We start from the raw sequence: 18810 nt of genomic DNA, 5'->3' as shown, positions 1-18810 counted from the left end.
GTGCCCCCTATGAAGGCATGGCCCCCAGTTTGGGGACCTCTTCCTTAAAGGGTAAAGAAGCTGTAAATTCAGCTTTCTCTCAGTCAGCTAGCTCTTGGAGGAATTCGGCAACCTAATAGTGCAATGGTCTCTTCCAAGCTAAACTCCACAATAGGGCCAAGGCTTTTTGCTGTCTAGTTTGATAGGGGACAACACTGATGCCTTCATTTTCCTTTATCTCCCTTGCTGGTCACCTTTTGCCTGAGTACCACTGTCAGAGAAGGTTTCTATGGATACCTTCTCAAGTTTTTTGCTTGAGGGTGGCCACCCTTGCCTCTGTATTTTAGATACAGTTTTATTCATCATGGCATCTGAATCATTAAACGTTTTTACTGTTGCCAAACCTGGAAAACAGGACTTTATGCGAAACGATCTTAAGCAAATGCAATTTCCCCATAAGAATTGATGTAACGGAAGGGGTTAAATTCCAGGGAAATGTTTTTTTCACCAGACAAAAGACATTATATACACACACACACACAGACGCTCACCCGCAGTTAACTCTCACAACACTCTACAAGGCAGCGGGAAAGGAGGGAGGGCAGAGAGAGCCATGTGTCCCCCCTGCTCTATGGAAGGTGGGGTAAGTGGGGTGCAGGAGCAGGGAGGAGGGGGAGACACCCTGACATTTGCCTCTCTTTACCCCCCTCGCCCCATACAGCAAGCAGGAGTCTCTGGGAGCAGCTCCAAGGCAGAGGGCAGGAGCAGCACGTGTCAGTGGCGGGAGGGACAGCTGAACTGCTTGCAATTGATAGCCTGTAATTGATAGCCCCCTGGGCAGCTTCAGCACAGGGAAATTAAGGGAGCGGGGAGCTGATAGGCAGGTTGTTGGTCCATTCTGGTTCCAAGCCCCCACCAGCTAGCTGCAACGGGCTGCTCTTTCTGCAAGCAGGGGACAAAACAGGCGGCTGCCGAACGCCATTAGAAGAATGCCATTAGGGGAACACAATGGGGCCACGGGGACCATCCCTGGTGCTGTTTAGTCTCTCATCTGGTGACTGCAGGGAAGACAAAAAGCAACAAACAGGAACTTAGTAATAGCTTTAAAAAGAAGGAAGTTTCAGAGTCTTTGCTATGATGAGACATCAGGGACAAATGGCTTTTTCCTTCTATTTTAAATGGATTTCTTTGTACAAAGCCCATTCTCCATGGTATTAGCATTGTGTGGTGTATAGATACCCATAGAACTATAACCAGCTATGGTACAACAGCCTCCTCTGAGACAATATTTAGAAAAGGATAGGAATAAAAACCCCGATGGAAGCCTCTCTCCTGTGTTTCAATGAACTGGGGAGAGCATTCCATGAAGATGACCTGCTGGAAACTGGGAAAAGAGATGATGTGAGAGAGAGTTGGAATGTCCCTTGGCTGTGGGTCCCCAGGAAGAAATAGGATCCTGCTTGATCTTTTACATCCTCTCTCCCTCCCCTTGGGCACCAGTCATTGCTACTTACTTTAAAGGCGGGCTGGACCCATGGATTTCCATGAGGAGCCTGAAAGAGAAGGGAAAGCAGAGTTAATGTCACACAACCTAGAAGTATATTAGTATAACATCAAGTGTTTTGGGAGAGGGGTTCCTTCTCAAATGTTGACACATTCACTTGGTATAATTCTCCGCCTAGAAGACCTACAGGCGCTCACGCAGCTCCCTTGATTCTAAAGTGGTGTTAGAAAAAGAAATCACCTTAGTGACTGAAGTGCTGAATTCCTCATTCTCGTCTTCATTAATGACTGTACATATTTCTCAGTTATCCCTGCCCATAATAACTCAGCAAAAGATGGTTTGCTCTTTCTTATACTATTTACATCTCATGTGTACCAAACACCCTTAGTGATTTGGTTGTAAAGCATCACTTCTCTTTAGAGCAAAAACCAATCCTGGCAGTGTAAGGAAGGAAACAATGCTGAGAAAAGTGAGGCTGGTTTGATACTAATTATGTTGCATCTCCTGCAAGCAGACAGATCTCCCTTGTCTGTCTGCAAATGGCCACTGGTGGTAGCTGCCTAGCATGGGAATAGAGAACTGCTGTGGAGGGCATGTCAAGCTGTGGGGTTGGATGTTTGCAAGTTCTCTTCCACCTCCCCCTATCGTATAATGGCAGGGTGTCCCACAGTCAACATTTCATCCTCTTTGTCTTCTCTGAAATATAGTTCTAGTTTATTGTGGCTGGAAATGCAGGATGTGGCCTCCAAAGAGGCACAAGGAGATTTTAAGAAGCACTAAATGTTTCATAATCGTTCAGCAAACTGAATGCTGCTGCTGCTAAAAAAAAAAAAAAAGACATCCTCTGAAAAATGCAAGAAGGTGCAGCAAACAGCACATTCAGTCATCCAGTTCAATCCTCCCCTAGAGAACTGTAGAAATCACTTACCTCCTGACCCTCTGAAAGGAGAGGAAGTAATATGGCTGCTCTTTGGCTGCGCAGAGTTGCTGAAAAAAGAGAGATGGCATTCATTAGATGGGGAAGACAGCTGCTACCGAATTGAGGAGATCGGGGGACATGGTTTGAGCTCAATAGCTTGTCCTTCAGAGGGGCTTGACATTAAGAGTGGACCAAGCTGGGGTGTCTGTAAAATTAATGGCAATTATTGCATTCTCACATGGTGCTGCTGGCCAGTTCCCAGCCCTCTCCATTCTTCTTTCTGAAGCCCACCATTCAATGGGCTAAAGTGAGGCATGAGAGGGTGTGAGTCATGGAAAGTCCACACCACATTTAAGAGTTGACATGTTTTTATTTCTGCTCCTCGTCATCTAGAGCTCACTTGCCACATTGTCCCTTTAGGGGCACCCTGTGACTCTGTGCAACTTCAGGGTGTTCACAGCTCCCCTCCACCCTCCCTGGCCTGTAGCTACAAGCTCACAGACAATCCTGTAATCTTCCCCAGCGGATATTAATGGAAAGATTCCATAGTTGTTTCTTGGATGCTACCATTTTTGTTCAAACTCCTCCACCTAACTCTCCTTTTCAGTTCTTAGTTATTCAGGATAGTAAGGAACAGGGCAGATCCAACTGCAGACCTTGGCAGTTAACTTGTTTGCCATAGCAATGACTGAGCCATCGAAGCATTGCACAAATGATATAATAAAAAAAAGACATTTCCCACTCAGCAAAGGAAAGGGATAGGAGAGAATAGGACTATCACTACACAGATAGTAGCAGGATGAGGTTGGGAGGGAGGAAAAGGACTGTTTGCATTGCAAGAAGATGTTAAGAGGAGGAAGAATGGTTGGGGCCTGTTGGTGGTCAGACAAAACCCCATCTTTCTTAAAACAACTGCAGAGAATTTGTCTTGTGAGTGCATTTTTTTAGAAGGGTGGCAACCGTATTCCATGTCTGCACTCAAAACCTTGTATGTATATGTACATCTACCCACTTGCCCTCCCTCTCCATGTGCACACAGACAAAGAATCCTAATGCTCACTCTCTGGCAGAGGGTCCACTCTCTTCCAGCAAAGCTCTGTACTGGCTGTAGATCTGTGCCTCTGACAGACCGGGGGCAGGAAAAGGAAGGTTATTTCTTAAAGAGGCCCAGGAGGGAGCACTCATCCTAAAATAAAATGAACGGAAAGGAAATATTAGCATCAGGAGAGCAATTCCCTTCTGTATCTCCTGCTTCCCCATATGATATGATCCATGTGTTAATACCACCACATGATCCCACCTCCCAGTAAGATCCCTGTTAATCCAATTTCCTTCCATTTTCAAATGAAAGCTGTATTTTATTAACTAGCAGAAATATCAAAGCCTATTTTGGAAACCCATCTCCTAAGTATCTCAAAAGTCTCATATCACGTAATTGGGCGAGAGACTCACTGGTGTTCCTCTCCAATGGCTGCCTAACCCCTCCATGGCCTTCAGCCATCACAGCAGGTGCTTTGTTCCATCACACCTTAGTAACTCAGTCAGAGATTAGGGGTCTATTACAGGAGTGGGTTGCTGCGGTTCTGTGGCCTGCAATGTGCATGAGGTCAGATCACGATGATCCCTTCTGACCTTAACATCTGTGAGCTATTGTTGTTGCTCTTGTTCACAAAGGGAGAAAACTCCATCTCATCAGGGAGGAGGTAGGACGTTACTCAGAGGCATTGAATCTTAAGGAATATTCTCCTTACAAGTGATTATTGGGCTCTTTAAAGGAACTGTCTGTTGCTTCTTCCCCAGGCTGGACAGTAGAAATGGCTTGATAAAGACCCTGACAACATAGTACTTATAGTATAGTATCATAGTAGTAGCCTGAGCCCTCCCAGAGTATTTTAAACCCAGACTTGACTGGGGTCTAGGCAGGATAGAGATCTCTGCCTGTGGAAGTGTTTTTCAATGACTGCTGCATCCACCCTTTCTGAATGGTGGGAGTTCGGCTCCCCAAAGTGCTGGATACTCAGGTGAGGAGGAAGCTGATCCCAGAATTACCTGCTGAATGAGGCTTGATATGCCTTTGTGGCACATAAGGAGCCTTCACTGGGCATAAAGAAGGCAATGAGGGGCCAGAGGGATGCAGCAAATTTACTTTGGAGATGGGGTCTGGCCCTCGATGGCGCCTTCATCCTAAATAAAATAGAAACAACAAAATATTAGTAGTGAGTTCCCGATAATAATAAAGTATCAATAAGCACAGCAATTTAGGGACAGTGCTAGAAGGAAAACAGTGAAGAGTAGAGGAGCTAAATCATTGCTGACTCTAATATTGAACGGGAAACCCCATTGAAAATAGTGGCTTAATGCACCTTTCAGGTACCTAGAAAAAGGATATTGAGGAACGGGATCTCTGAGAGGAATCCAGACATTCAGCAACACAACAGTGAAGAGATTAAGAAGGAGACAGATTAAGAAGGAGACATGATTCGTTCTATACTAAGAGCTGCCTGCAGGGTTATCTGGGAAGCTGTCAGCCTCTGTGCCATTCGGAGACTGTTGGCTTAACTATGCGACTTTAACACTCCTCTTTCCCGACCGCCCACACGATATAATGTGTGTAATGCAAAACTCTTTTCTTACCAAGAATCCAGCATTGATTTGACGTAATCCATCCTTTTCTGATGGTACTCCGATTGTAACTGGATAAAAAGAGACATTCACACTAGACATTAATCAAATTTTCTAGGGAGTTAAACGGCAATCTCTGACAAAAGGAGTAAATTGCCTAGAATAGGAATTGAGGTTCCATCACTGGAGATCTTGAGAAATGACTTAAATTAATGTATTCTCTATTTTCCACACTGTAGATGATCTTGTAAGAGAGTTCCCTTTCATGTACTTTCTCGATACTGCTTTGCTTTGTACTGAGTTTATTTCTTCAAACCATCAGAAAGGGCTGTGTTTACTTCTGATGGTCCATGGAGAATAGATAAAGAAGAACGGAGTTAGTTGAATTGATGGGAGATTCATATAGTGGAGAATCTTAAATGATGTGGGTGGAGGTAGGAGGGGTAGAGTCGATGATCAGCCAAATTCCACCCAAACCTGATCAGCAAGGAAGCTACTCAGGAAAGGGTATGTTTCTCATCATGACTGTCATCTTGTTTTATTATCACTGTACTCTGCAGGAGCAAAATCCATAGACAATGGACTGCTCTGCTAGTTCCTTCAGGCGAAGTCCAAAATTAGGCTGGTAGCCCTTGGAAAGACATGTAGCTTCTTTACCCCACACACCAGCTGCTTTTTCAATTCAGTTAATGTCCCACAAAATAAATGACAAGCCAGCATTTTCAACCAAGAGTGAAATAACTCCTCTGCCTCGCTGTGGCCGTTAACTCTCCCAGAGCCCTTATGTAAAGAAACGTCATAATATGCAGCCCTAGGGGCTGCATTCCAGCATGTGCGCTTTGACCAGTCCTTTCCCAGATGTACCCATCATGCACCACAGAACTGGATAACACACAGGGTGCTGCCCTCAGATCATCTAGGAGCTGCTTTAGGTATCTCATGAGTATATTTGAAATCCCTGACCCAGGAAGCGGGCAGAATAGCTACAATTCAGCAACCCACTAATCAGCTCTTCCTGATACAAAGCTGAGCACTGACCTGAGCTGAATGCACTGATGGCTGGTCTTGGGCCAGGGGACCTCATAATGAGGGGTGTGCCATGCCAACCAGGTCTGATCTCCATAAAAGGGCAATGGACATACAGCCTTGCCCTGCCTACACAAGCCTTTGTGATCATAGGGCCCTCTCTAGAGACTAGTCCAGTCAAAGCCCAATAGGAACTTACAAAAGTGTTGGTGTCTTTAAGGAAATATTGATAAATGTCCTTAAAGACCGAACTTTTCAAGAATGACTTTTTTGATACTAGTCAAAGTGCCTGCACTCAGCTAGCAACCAACTTGCTTCCAAGATTCTTAAAAGTGGCAACAATTATTAAGCCAGAATGTACACTGTGGAGTAGATAACTATTATCTCTGTTTTAAAGATGGATAAACAGAGACTCAGTGATGATATTAGGATATTTATCAGCTATGAAAGAAATCACTTTCTGTTTATATGAATAAATATAGATGATATTAATAACATTTTCTACACTAAGGGTGTGATTGAGAGTTCACTGGAGTCCAAAAGGTCACCACTGAATGAATGCAATTGGTTTGGAATTAGCCCCTTAGATAACAAAACATTGTGCTTTCAAGGACCTCAAAATGCCAAAGAATAATTAATTCATAACTTTTTAAATACTTACCATTATCCCCGTTTTCAGGATGAATAAAGTGAGACACCTCAAAGGTCGAGGATTGCCAAAATTAAAGTTAATCAATGCCTGAATTGAGTGAGGAGTTTTGCTTAATCCCTAATCTACCCACCAGAGCCCAAATGAGTGAGAATTCCTGCTGAATCTCCAGATGTAGTACAGCCCCACCACACAGACCCACCATGTGGACATTTCCTGAAAGCCACAATCTGATTAAAGTCAATGGGATTTTGGATTTTATTGTCCAAATGTATCAGTGAGCAGAGAACTCTGACTGACTGTGCTATAGTTGGACTCACCATGCCAGTGGACATTCTGCTAAAATTGCTCACATGCTGAGTTACAAGCTTGTATTTATTCCTTGTGTGTTACATGGGCATAGTGTAGCTTGACAAGGACAGAAGAAATGTTTTAAGAACTCCCTAACTAGTCTGAGACCCCTGTGAAACCACAACTCAATTAGTATATAGCTTACACTGCTGTGTTACATTGGCCATCTGAAAAAATTCACTTACTTCTATCACAGGCCTGTCTGCCAAGTCTCACACTGATTGAAATATCCCTCAGTGCCAACCAGTTCTCCCAGAGGCCAAGCTGAGCACTGACTTGAGCTCAGTGCCCCAATAGCTATGTGTGAGCCCGGTGATGCCATAATGAAAGCTGTACCACAATCGCCATGACAACTAGGTGCTAACTCCTACCAAGGGAATATATTGGGTCTTATGTATGTGTGCATCCCTGCTTGGTCTGCCCAAGTTTTTGTCATTATCTTGCCCTCTCTAGCCCAGAAAGAGGATAAAAGCCCAAATGTTAAGGAGATCTGAGAGTGATGCTTCTTTCGTTCAAGTGACCGAGGCCCTTTTTTTGAATTTATGATCCTGAGAGCTTAGCACAGGGAGCATAAAGTACCTGGCTTCTGTTGTGTCTGTCTGCATTCAGCCTCCGATTTAGTAACCTCTGGGACAATAGTTAATTCTAGCGGAGTTTGGAAGAGGAGCTTGAGAATCAGGAGAGCTGGTTTCCCATTGTAGTTATGCTCCTGGTTGTCTGTGACTTGCCAAAGTTACTGAACATCCCTGCCCCAGGGATAGAATGGGGATAAAAGCACCTAGTCTCTTCTTTTTAGGTAAAGCAGTGTGTTTTTCATTCCTAGGATGCTTTGGGGGAGGGCCAAATAATTATTTTGTGCTATAGGGGTGCATTGAGAGCAGAGTTAAATTGATTTGGATCACTGGTGAGAAGTAGGGAGAGGGGTTTGGCCCAATCTATGAATCTTCTCTTAATTCTATTGATTACTTCAGAATTCCCAGTTCTCTCTCTGAGGTTTGACAGGTTCTTGTTCCAAGATCAGGCCTAGTATGATTAAAATTCCTATTTAGTTGGGAACCCTGATGTGCACAGTTGCAACACTTACATTTTAGGAACCCTTCCGCATTTACAGTAGTTAATACATTTAGCAAAGTCACAAACACTCTAACCCAGCAAGGTAGATAGAGGTGATACAGAATGTACATCTGAACATCCATATACTCACACCATCCTTGGAGAACAACCTGATATGCTAGCCATCACCTTCCTTATCATCACCAGTGGCTATCATCCTAGTATCTCCCAAGGGCTACATTTCTCTTTCCTCCTGCAGGCAGGCTGGCTAACAACTTTGATCATATGTTATGCTGATGCCACTATGTCCCATGTATATTCAGTGGGAGTTTCGTGCCCCTTCCTTATTTGAATGTCCTCGCTCTGCTCACGTTGGGTTGCCCTTCTCCTCTAGGTTAGTTTATTAACGATCTCAGCTTTTTGTAAGAGACATCAATTCGTTGCCATGGCACTGTTTTGGTCAGACTTCTGCAGATGTTCTATCCTAAGATATCCAAAAGCTGGTGTTAGCTCATGTTCGTGTGGATCGAGGGTGTTGTTATGGACCGACTTCTCCCTTCAAACTCTGTTCCCAGTTCCCCCAAACTTAAGGGCAACCGTTCAGCCATTTATCTGAGCCAGACTTGGAAGGCTTCAATCCTTATGCTAACTGCTGCAGCCAGTGTCTTGTAGGCTAGAGGCCTGTAGGTTCCTTGTGTTACTGCCAAATAAAATAAATGCTAAAGCTGGTTCTATGGGCTACAAGAGGGAGAGTGAATTTCCTTTTTGTGATTGGGGTGAGTTTGGGGGAGTTGGAGGAGTTGCTTTTTTTAGGAGTGATTTTTTTTTTTTGGTGGGAAGGGAAGTTGAATTAGTTTTGTCTGTTTGGGTGATGATTTGGGTGTGGTTGCTAGGAGAGGCAATGGCATTGTCTTTTGTTACTCCAGAGTGTAGGGCTGGGAGCTGAAATGGGTTTAATTGCTAGGACATGTTTGGCTTGCATTAGCCCCAAGAGAAACACACATAATAAAGCCTCTATAATCAAAGCCTCTACAATAAGCACGTTTTTATGTCCTTTGGGGCTAATGAAAACCAAACAGTTTGGGGATCCTTCGTTTGTTTAGGAAGTAGGGCTGTCAAGAAATTTAAAAAATTAGTTGCAATTAATTGCGGTGTTGAACAATAATAGAATACCATTCATTGAAATATTGTTGGATGTTTTCTACATTTTCAAATATATTGATTTCAGTTACAATGTAGAATACAAAGTGTGCAGTGCTCAGTTGATATTTTTCATATTTTTCTAACAAATATTTGCACGGTAAAACCCAAAAGAAATAGTAATTTTCAATACCTCATACAAGTACTCCTACAAGTACTGTAGTACAATCTCTTTATCATGAAAGTTAAACGTGCAAATGGCACCGTTGCAGCTGGCGTCGCAAGATAGTTACATGCCAGATGTGCTAAAGATTCATATGTGCCTTCATGCTTTGATCACCATTCCAGAGGACGTACATCCATATTGATGACGGGTTCTGCTCCATAATGATCCAAAGCAGTGAGGACTGGCGCATGCTCATTTTCACCACCTGAGTCGATACCACCGGGAGAAGTTTGATTTTCTTTTTTGGTGGTTTGGGTTCTGTAGTTTTTGCATCGGAGTGTTGCTCTTGTAAGACTTCTGAAAGCATGCTCCACGCCTTGTCCCTCTCAGGTTTTGGAAGGCACTTCAGATTCTTCAACCTTGGACTTGAGGTCTGTAGCTATCTTTAGAAATCTCACATTGGTACCTTCTTTGCATTTTGTCAAATCTGCAGTAAAAGTGTTCTTACAACGAACAACATGCTAGGTCACCATCCGAGACTGCTAGAACATGAAACATAGGGCAGAATGTGGGTAAAACAGAGAAGGAGACATACCATTCTCCCCCAAGGAGTTCAGTCACGAATTTAATTAAGACATCTTTTTAAGGAGCGTCATCAGAATGAAACCATGTCCTCTGGAATGGTGGCTGAAACATGAAGGGGCATACAAATATTTCGGACATCTGGCACGTGACTATCTTGCAACACCGGCTACAACGGTGCCATGCAAATGCCTGTTCTCCCTTTCAGGTGACATTGTAAATAAGAAGTGGGCAGCATTATCTCCTTTCAATGTAAAAATACTTCTTAGCCTTAGGGATTGGCTGAACAAGAAGTAGGACCGTGTGGACGTGTCGGCTCTAAAGTTTTACATTGTTTTACTTTTGAGTGCAGTTATTTTTTGGAACATGCCTCTACACCTGTAAGGTGCACTTTCATGACAGAGATTGCACTAGAATACTTGTATGAGGTGAATTGAGAAATGCCATTTCTTTTGCTTATCGTTTTACAGGGTACATATTTGTAATAAACATAATAATAGAACGCGTACTGTAATCAAAATCAATCTATTTGAAAATGTAGAAAACATCCAAAATATTTAATAAATTTCAGTTGGTATTCTATTGTTGCGAGTGCGATTAAAACTGCGATTAATCACGATTTAATTTTTGTGAGTTAGGATACGAATTTCCCCTTAACAGCACACTAGGATCACCTAGTCCCAGCAGTTTATCTGGTATCATCTGGGTCCTGACGTGTTCTTCTTTTACCTATAAAAGAAATAATAGAAAAATCTTCTCACTTCTCTCGGGAGTCCAAACATTCGATTAACAACTAGGTACACAGGTTTCAGAGTAGCAGCCGTGTTAGTCTGTATCCGCAAAAAAAACAGGAGTACTTGTGGCACCTTAAAGACTAACAAATTTATTTTAGCATGAGCTTTCGTGAGCTAAAGCTCACTTCTTCGGATGCATAGAATGGAACACTCAGACAGGAGATATTTATACATACAGAGAACATGAAAAGGTGGAAGTATGCATACCAACAGGCAGAGTCTAATCAATTGAGATGAGCTATCGTTAGCAGGAGGAAAAAAAACTTTAGGAACCTATCCTTGCAATAAAGCCCGATGCCAGCTCTGTCCACATATCCATTCAAGTGACACCATCACAGGACCTAATCACATCAGACACACCATCAGGGGCTCGTACACCTGCACATCTACCAACGTGATATATGCCATCATGTGCCAGCAATGCCCCTCTGCCATGTACATTGGCCAAACCGGACAGTCTCTACGCAAAAGAATAAATGGACACAAATCTGACATCAGGAATCATAACATTCAAAAACCAGTGGGAGAACACTTCAACCTTTCTAACCACTCAGTGACAGACTTGAAGGTGGCAATTTTGCAACAAGAAAACTTCAAAAACAGACTCCAAAGAGAGACTGCTGAACTTGAATTAATATGCAAACTAGATACTATTAACTGTGGTCTAAACAAAGACTGGGAATGGTTGGGTCATTACACCAATTGAATCTATTTCCCTATGTTAAGTTCTCCTCACACCTTCTATGGGCCATCTTAATTATCACTTCAAAAAGTTTGTTTTCCTCCTGCTAACGATAGCTCATCTCAATTGATTAGACTCTGCCTGTTGGTATGCATACTTCCACCTTTTCATGTTCTCTGTATGTATAAATATCTCCTGTCTGTGTGTTCCATTCTATGCATCCGAAGAAGTGAGCTTTAGCTCACGAAAGCTCATGCTAAAATAAATTTGTTAGTCTTTAAGGTGCCACAAGTACTCCTGTTTTTTTTAACTAGGTACACAGTTATATTTGCAATTCTTTTCAGAATCTTCCTCCTATTACTTTAGTTGAGAGACGTGAAACCATTTTGATGCCCCCTTTTTCTATCTATCTATCTATCTATCTATCTATCTATCTATCTATCTATAGATAGATAGTGGGACTGGCTTTATTTTATCTGTCACTCTTGTGGGTGCAAGATCCATTTTAGTTTTATTCTCTTTTTTAATATTGATCACATTTCTCAGGGCTATTTTATTAGTTTCTTCTTTCTTTTTACCTAGTCTAGCCTAATGAATACATTTTCATTTTTAATTTGATATCTTTCACTTTCAATTGATTGTTAATTTGGGGTAATATTTCTTAACTAAACTAGTATCTCTGAACAATCCCCAATTTTTTTTCTCAAGATGCTTCTGGAGCTGTAATGGTTGTGCTCTTTGTGTTTGTTGGTTGGGTTTTTTTTTGTTTGGGTTTTTTTTTTTTTAAATAGGGGCACGGTATATTCTTGTTGTCCCGCTTTTATTCTCTGAATGCTTTGGTTAGTATACAAGGTACATACCTGTACCTATACATGACATTTTCTGTTTTAATTCTTATGTCACTAGGTTTTCTAACATGAAAACACACTTCCGTCTTCCAAATAAACAAAGGTTTTATCCCCTCCTAGTGTAAAAAGTAAATTACATTCCTCTTATTCATCAATACACATTGGATTTTTGGTATCCCATTCCTCATTTTAAAACAACACTACGCATCTTCTTTTCCAAAGCTTTCTTTTATTAAATATAGTTTGTTATTTAAACAAATAATGAAAGAACAATTGTAACAATATACACAACTAGTAAAAATGTGTAACTTTCCAGAGAACCTTTATTTACTAAATCAATTGTAACATTGAGGTTTTGTTTAATATCAATACCGATAACACCATAGTTTCCTATGCTCTTTAACAAAAATCATCCTTTTAAATCTTTTGTCCCTATTTGGAATCTCATAAAAGAACTTAAGGGGACTAAACTTCTATATCCATTGATCCCAAATATTGTCTTCCAGGATACTGGGGAATCATTTCTAAACATTCATTGGTTACTATCTGGGACACTTCGATGAGAGCAAGTGGCCTCCCTATTCAGATAGCACCACTGGCTATAAACACCTTCCTCAATGACTACTTGAGTCATTGGCCTTCCCCACTAATCCACCATGAGCTGTGCTACTATTCCTGGACATAGTTTTAAAGAGGGGGTGCTCTTTAAATAAACAGAATCCGTAAACTGTACCAATCCTTGCCTGCTCCTGGAACTCCTGGTCCATTCTTCTGAATTCTTTTCTTTTCTGGTAATTCCTCTATCCTAAGTAAAGACAGAGAATTGGGATTACTTACTAGGCTAACTGCAAGACTTCTAATGATAACTAGATAATTTGATTATTCTTTTTAAACAACTATACACTCCACTATTTTTAAATGGAATTTTACTCTCTGCTTTATTAAATCCTTGTAATATTTTCCATTAATAAGCTTCACATCTTTTGTAGGGCTCCCCAGGTATCCCGATGAAAATATGCCATCGGCATGATCTTGTGTTGACCCTGGAGAGCTTGGGGGCATCTGGCCTCGGTAGGCTACTCCTCTGATGGTGGGGTTCAGCTCCCTTCTGATCTGCTCAGCTTCGAGCAGCTCGGCAGTGGATAGATAACCTGTCAGTTTGGTCCCTTCTCTCATATCACAATAGTCGCTTCCAAACCAAACTCCTGAATGAATCAAGGGCTCTCCATTTTCCCCTATTAGAACTTTGACCTTCCCTTTATTTTGTTGGCCCCCTCTTTGCTGAGGACCATTGTCAGAAACTGATACCTTCTCAATCTTCCTTTTCGGGGATGGCCGCTCTTTCTTTTGTATTTTGGACTGTACTGAACCCAGTCAGCCACACTGGTTAACCACTGCAGAGAAGAATTGTATAGGTCATCAAGGGCCCCAGCAAAGTACGCGTACTAACAGGACACTAATTTTACACTTGTTCCATCGAGTCACAGGTATTTTCAGTGTGGGCACGGGTGACCCTAAAAATAGTGTTTCACCCTGTTATGTTGTATTTGTCTCCTGTTTAAGATAATTATTGTGTGGAACATATTCTTATGTGTTTGTGTTATTTCTTGGAAGTCTCCAACTATCTGGCAAGTAAGTGGAGATTACTCTGTAGGTGGAGTTTTCTGCCCAAGCTGCCCTGGTGACCCGGCCAGGAAAAACCGCTAAGCTTTTATTTAACCAGATGAAACATGCAGAGTTTCTTATAAGGTTAATTTCTTGAACAGTTTCCTATCACAGAAGCTAGATTCCAAGGTTTCCCAGACACAAAGCTTTGTAGTATTAGGGGATTGTGTTGAGTAGACGGACGGAGAGAAGGAAACATTAGACAATTAGCAAAATATTTCCAAAGGAGGCAAACGTTAGAGACTTAATTTTCAGAATTGATCCTAGTTACCAACTTGAAAAAACTGAAAATGTGTGGGGGTTTTGTTTTTATATTGACAAAATTGTTCGTAATCTGCCTTCTAATGGAACCTGGGTGAAATACTGGATGTCGGGAGGCTACAACACTCCCTAATGCAATGAACCGATAGCTAACTCTGTGAAGGTGAAACTGTGAGTAAAAAGCTGCAGTGCACCACTAATCCAGGAGCAGACTGTCCCATATGTTTACTGGGAAATCTCGTGGGATGCCCCTGCCAGGCAATGCCTTTGTCTATTTTTTAAAATTTTCCTCTGTTTACTGAAGGAGAGGTCTGTCTCTTTAAAGCATACAGAACCTCCATTCTCTTCTTCCTGCAGGGAATGTGCCAGGAAGCAAGAGTTGCTGCCCCATATTTATGGCAGCAGCACCTCACGTTACCCCAGAATGCACTGCAGGGACTGCAGCCAGAGAAGGAAGCTGCCTGAGCCCTGTGCAGAGTGGATCCTCCCAGCAGCCTGGGGAGGGTGGAGGCAAAGGGCTGCCTGTGTCTCATCTGAGTCCTGATGGGGAATGGAGAATTTGAGCCTGGCAGGTGGCTGGGCTCAGGATGTTCCCTGCAACAGTATCTGTCTTCTGGCTGATGGAGGGTGTTTGACAAGGCTGTGATGGCTGATGAAGCAGTGGAGAGTAGCAAGTAGCCCAGGACTTAGCCATGAAAAGGAGTGCAAATAACTTCGGGGGGCGGGGAGAGGAGGAAATAAATATGGATTTTGATTGCAGGGGATGAGTTTTTTGGGGAGGGTATTGCAATTTTTTAGGTCACTGGGATGTGTTGAGGCTGGAGGTTTTGTTGATTTTGCTGACAGGGTATCTGATAGCCCCCCTGCAATGAGCAATCTATTCATGAATCCATCTGGGGGACCTGACAGGAGGGTTTTCAGTCTCCCTCTTCTTGTGGCAGTGATTTGGAATGCACACCTCTCCCCATGCTTAACAGTGGGCACCAGCCTGCTGGGAAGTCCTTCACTCCACTTCCCAGCACTCAGGGAGGGACACTGGACTGTGATTTGGTTCTCTGGCCAGGGCTCGTATGGGGCTTGGTGTCAATGAAAATTAAAGAGATGCAGACAAATCAAGTAAGCCCAGAGAATACAGCTGGGATTCTTGTACAGGACTTGAAGTGTCTGGTCAGGTGCTTTAGAAAGATGCATGGACCTACTCACCAGGTGGGGCATTCCTGATGATCATGTCCATAAAGGAGCCATCACTGAACTGTGTCTTTGTAGACTGCATGACGATGATTTAGTAGGTTGAAGAGGGAGGGAAAAATTGTTACTGACGCCCTCCTAGGAGTTGTTTTTCCTGTTTGGTGTGAAGTGTGGCACTGTGGATTCTTAATAAATATCCCATGTTACGGGAAGGTAGGAGGAGTAGGAAAGAAGAGCAGAAAAGCATTAGATTTAAATTTTCCAGAAATTCAGGAAGGTAGCTTGTAAATATCCACATTCGAATTTGGCCAGGAAACCTGAGTTAATGTGAACATTCCAAGTGGCTGATTCAGGAACCATGGTAATGAGTCCTTATTTGTCAAGAAGGCAGCAAAAGTGATGCTCATTGGGAGAGCATGTTGGCCTTGCAGTTTCCTTTATTCAACTTTCCTGTGAACAGAGTGCTGCTCTTTGAAGCACGGTTGAATTTTTACACCAGTCTTTCTCTGCCCTGCAGTGGAGTGAGGACATAAAGCGGAGCCTGTGCTCTGCCTCAGAGAACTGAAGCCTGCGTGTTAGCAGGGGCGGCTCTAGAAAATAGGCTGCCCCAAGCAGCCGTGCGCAGCGCCGCCCCTTCCCCGGTCCCGCGGCGGGTCCCCTCTTCCCGCGGCTCCGGTTGAGCTCCCGCAGGCATACCTGCGGCAGGTCAACCGGAGCCCGGGACCAGCGGACCTGCCGCAGGCATGCCTGCGGGAGCTCAGCCGGAGCCGCGGGAAGAGGGGACCCACCGCAGTCATGCCTGCAGCAGGTCTGCTCCTCCCGGGCTCCGGTTGACCTGCCGCAGGCACGCCTGCGGGAGCTCAGCCGGAGCCAAATGCCGCCCCCCAGGGAAAGGGCCGCCCCACGCGCCTGCTTGGCGCGCTGGGGTCTAGAGCCGGCCCTGCGTGTTAGGGAAAGTGGCATAGGACCTGGTCTTGGATTGGAAGACTTGTCCTCATACTGCTGTATACAACTTATCCAGTGGGATTTTGATGTCCTCGGGGAGGAGGATTACATAGTGACCTGGATGGAGGGCTGAGTCATGAAGAAGGAGAACTGTGAGTCCTGGAGAGCAAGAGGGGGCGAGATGTGAGCAGCTGGTGGAAGGCAGGCATCAGACTTGAGTGGAGCTAATCCCCAGACCTGGCCACAAGGAGGTGCCCCAATGGTGAGTGAACTCTGTGACAGTGTGAAATGAGGCCTTAGTTACCCCATGTATCAATGTCTTGTACCTGCAGTATTTAATTAAAAATACAATAGAACCCCATTTATCCAGGTAATTGGGACCAGGGCCAGATCGGAGTTTTGATTATCTGTATAAACCTGACAATGGGGAAATGAGGTGCTGCAGCACTATCTAGTGACCACAGGAGGGAATCACTCACTTCAGGCTCTGGAGTCCCGATTGTTCGGTAAATGTGGAGAACCGATTAAGTGAGGGTTGGATAAAGGGGTTCTACTGTACAATGAACAGCATGAACACAGCCTCCTAGTATTATTGGTCTTTACCTGATTCTTTAGCGAAATGGCTGAGGCTTACAATACACTTTCCGTTTCATGTCCCTCAACGTAGAGCTCAAAAGAGAGGGCAGAAGAAAAACTAGGCTGGCTGAATGACAGGAAACTGGAAAAGTGCTCTCTTCAACTGGGGAATGGTCTCCCCAGGGAAGTAGGGAAAGTCTAAGTGCTTGAAGAATTTTGAACTTTAGGTGAAGTCTAGACAGTATCTGGAGTATGGTGGGGGGAGTGGAGCGAGAATGGGCAAGAAAATCTGCCAGACTTTCTCATTTCTATGTGGGGGGAAGCAAAGGGAGGCCACAAAGTTCTCTAAAGCCAATGATTCATCTATAAAAGGAGCTTTTTGGCTCATATTCATGAAAGCCTCCTGTGGAAACAGCTACCATTGCTCATCATCAGAGTGAGAACTGATTGGGGGACAAAGCTCAGGGTGGCTGAATTCCTCAAAGTTACAAGAACCACTTTTTGACCTACAGATTTTCATAGTGTAAGCAGAGTCATGATGAGCTCTACTCTGACATCTGGTGGTAAATTATGGCAAGTGTGGAAAAGAATTTCAGAGGCTGATCTTGTTTGCATAGGCACACCCACCCCGCCTAGCATAGCCCACGGCAGCCTAAAATGGTTACTTTCACAGCTGTGAGATCCCCAATTTCTTTATTATTGGGGCAGGAGGAATAAAGTGTTGTCACACCCTGATTAAGTAAATGAGGAACTATTTTGTGATAATATTTTTAATCACCATCAACTAAATAGCACTTGCTAGACAAGGGACATTGGTTCCAAAACCCAGTGAATTGAGAGAGGTTGTGGACAGGTATCTGTACCTGGTGGTGTGGGTGCATTGTGTGAGCCAGAAGCATCAATTGCACCTACTCCTCTCTCCACTGTTGAATATCAGAGCTGGTTTTTGATTCCCTTAAGAATCTAGATACAGGTTACTGAACTGAGCTCACTTTGGGCTAATGGTGCACCAGCACTGGGGCTCCCCTACTATGAGCTGAAATCACTAAAGAGCAAAAATTACTGAGCTGAGAGCACTGAATACTGTGCTAACTAGTGGGAGAGCCTGAAGCTATACTGCGGAGCAGAGCAGCTGGCAGAGTGGAGTGGAGCCGAGCAGTTTGTGGGGACGGCTGGAACGGATCACAGGATGGCTGGTGGAGCAGAGCAGCTGGCAGAGCGGAGCAGTTGTGGGATGGTTGGAGCGGCCCACGGAGCGAGTGGAGCTGACCAGTTTGCAGGGACAGCTGGAGCGGATCACGGGAGGGCTGGTGGAGCAGAGCAGCTGGCGGAGCGGAGCGGAGCAGTTTGTGAGGACGGCTGGAGGAGCAGAGTGGAGTGGCTGGTAAAGCAGAGCAGTTCGTGGAGAAGGCAGAAGCAGAACCTCACGGAGAGGCAGGGCAGTTGGCCCCGGACCACATAAGGTGCCCCTTTCTACCCACGCTGGTGCGGGGGACGGGTGGAGAAAAGCCTCTGCAGATAAACTCTCGAAGTCTGGGGCCGCACTGACCCGGGACAGAGACTTTTTGGACTGTGGGTGATCTTTGGGTTGCTGGACTCCAGGGACATTTGGGGTTTTGGACTTTGGAGTCTTGGGGTGATTTGGGGGTTGCTGGACTCAAGAGCCCAGGCAAAAGGACACGGCCCAATTTCCTGGGGTGGGTCTTTGCTCATGGTTTGGTCTATGAACTCTAGTTGAGGTGTTTTCCCAATTTAATGCTTGTTGTTTATCTCATGTTATTAAACATTTTCTGCTACACCGAGAATCTGTGCTTGCGAGAGGGGAAGTATTGCCTCTTCGAGGCGCCCGAGGTGTGTGTA

The 18810-nt window shown here is 44.0% G+C and overlaps 2 long non-coding RNA genes across 2 annotated transcripts; both read right to left on the bottom strand.

Moving 5' to 3' along the window:
* Window positions 1–993: 993 nt before the first annotated feature.
* LOC123373793 lies at window positions 994–3552 on the bottom strand. Its single transcript, XR_006580858.1, has 4 exons — window positions 3463–3552; window positions 2412–2470; window positions 1494–1532; window positions 994–1037 (listed from the first exon to the last, which is right to left on the bottom strand). It is a non-coding gene; the product is annotated as an uncharacterized LOC123373793 (long non-coding RNA).
* A 912-nt stretch (window positions 3553–4464) lies between these two features.
* Window positions 4465–7336, bottom strand: LOC123374116. Its single transcript, XR_006581008.1, has 3 exons — window positions 7236–7336; window positions 5037–5095; window positions 4465–4586 (listed from the first exon to the last, which is right to left on the bottom strand). It is a non-coding gene; the product is annotated as an uncharacterized LOC123374116 (long non-coding RNA).
* Between the last annotated feature and the right edge of the window lie 11474 nt (window positions 7337–18810).

This window comes from Mauremys mutica, chromosome 7 (assembly GCF_020497125.1).
Source record: "Mauremys mutica isolate MM-2020 ecotype Southern chromosome 7, ASM2049712v1, whole genome shotgun sequence".
NCBI classification, from domain to species: Eukaryota; Metazoa; Chordata; order Testudines; family Geoemydidae; genus Mauremys; species Mauremys mutica.
Note: the sequence above shows the minus strand (reverse complement) of the source record. Positions and strands in the feature narration are given on the sequence as shown.